Here is a 2,030-nt window from a genome sequence, read left to right as displayed (position 1 = left end):
AATCTATAGGGCTGCCCCATAGATCCCACTCCGACACCCCCCATTAAATCTATAGGGCTGCCCCATAGTTCCCCGCTCTGTCCCATTTCGGTGCCTCTGTCCCTTTAAGACCCCCCCCACCCCGTCGCATCCCGCGTGACGTCACCTCCACCGCGAGCCAATGAGCGTCCAGGTTGACCTCACCACACCCCTTCCTCCTGATTGGCCGACACCCCCTTTACGTCGCGTCACACCGCTCCACCTGATTGGCCAACGCACTTTACGTCACAACAGGCGCGTCCTAAAAGCCGCGTTCTGATTGGCTGGAGGTGAAAGGTCTGTTTCCCCTCGCTGGGGGTTGGGGTTGTTATGGGGGGGGGGGGGGTAAATCCGGTTGTTGCCATGGCAACAGCGGGGTGACAACCGGACTCGACGGCGGCGGCGGATGGAGGTGGGGGAGGGGGGGGGGCCCTATAGATCCCTATGGGGCGGCCCTATATCCCTATATATGGGGTGGGATCCTATATCTATATATAGGGGAGGGTCCCGGCTATCTATAGGGGGGGGTCCTATAGCTCTATATGGGGAGGGGTCCTTATATCCCCCCCCCCTTTAATGGAGCGGGGATCCGGCTGTTCCTTCCACCCCCCCCCCCCCCCCCCCCGGCTCCGTTGCTGCGTCACAGCCCCCCCCGCCCCATAGAGACCCCATAGAAACCCCATAGACCCCATAGAGACCCCATAGACACCCTATAGACACCCTATAGACCCTATAGAGACCCTATAGGCCCCTATAGGGCCCTATAGACCCTATATGTAAAGGAGGGACCCCCCCATCCTATATACAGAGCCCTGTAGGCCTCGAGCTGCGTCAGTCGGGCCCACGCCCCCCCCATGGGCCCTATAGGGAAACATTGGCCCTATAGAGACCCATAGAGACCCCATAGAGACCCATAGAGACCCCATAGAGACCCATTAACCCCATAGAGACCCATTAACCCCATAGAGACCCATTAACCCTATAGGGGCCCCATAGAGACCCCATAGAAACCCCATAGACCCCATAGAGACCCCNGGCCCCATAGAGACCCCATAGAAACCCCATAGACCCCATAGAGACCCCATAGACACCCTATAGACCCCATAGAGACCCTATAGAGACCCTATAGAGACCCTATAGAGACCCTATAGACCCCATATATAAAGGAGGAACCCCCCCATCCTATATACAGAGCCCTGTAGGCCTCGAGCTGCGTCAGTCGGGCCCACGCCCCCCCCCATGGGCCCTATAGGGAAACATTGGCCCCATAGAGACCCATAGACACCCCATAGAGACCCATTAACCCCATAGTGGCCCCATAGAGACCCATTAACCCCATAGAGGCCCCATAGAGACCCCATAGAGACCCATTAACCCCATAGAGACCCATTAACCCTATAGGGGCCCCATAGAGACCCCATAGAGACCCATTAACCCCATAGTGGCCCCATAGAGACCCATAGTGGCCCCATAGAGACCCATTAACCCCATAGAGACCCATTAACCCTATAGGGGCCCCATAGAGTCCCATTAACCCCATAGAGACCCATTAACCCCATAGAGGCCCCATAGAGACCCGTTAACACCATAGAGACCCCATAGGGTCCTGTTAACCCCATAGAGACCCCATAGGGTCCTGTTAACCCCATAGCGGCCCCATACAGACCCCTTGGCCCCATAGAGTCACCATAGAGTCCCATTAACCCCATAGTGGCCCCATAGGGTCCTATTAACCCCATAGCAACCCCATAGGGTCCCATTAACCCCATAGTGGCCCCATAGAGTCCCCTTATCCCCATAGAGACCCATAGGGTCCTATTAACCCCATAGTGGCCCCATAGAGCCTCATAGAGACCCATTAACCCTATAGAATCCCCATAGTGTCCCATTAACCCCATAGAGGCCTCATAGAGTCCCATTAACCCCATAGAGACCCATTAACCCTATAGGGGCCCTATAGAGTCCCATAGTGGCCCCATAGAGACCCATTAACCCCATAGAGACCCATTAAC

At 56.2% G+C, this 2,030-nt stretch overlaps 1 protein-coding gene across 1 annotated transcript in view; it reads left to right on the top strand.

The window, feature by feature from the left end:
• Positions 1-6: 6 nt before the first annotated feature.
• The window catches only part of LOC107307232 (mucin-19-like), a gene marked incomplete at its 3' end in the record, with an annotated part of 10,930 nt that continues 8,906 nt past the window's right edge, over positions 7-2,030 (top strand). The window contains exon 1 of the mRNA XM_032441728.1: positions 7-315. The remainder of the gene's footprint in view (positions 316-2,030) is intronic.

This window comes from Coturnix japonica, unplaced genomic scaffold (assembly GCF_001577835.2).
Source record: "Coturnix japonica isolate 7356 unplaced genomic scaffold, Coturnix japonica 2.1 chrUnrandom516, whole genome shotgun sequence".
Classification (NCBI taxonomy): domain Eukaryota; kingdom Metazoa; phylum Chordata; class Aves; order Galliformes; family Phasianidae; genus Coturnix; species Coturnix japonica.
The sequence above is the reverse complement of the archived record's forward strand: the minus strand, read 5'-3'. Positions and strand labels throughout refer to the sequence as shown.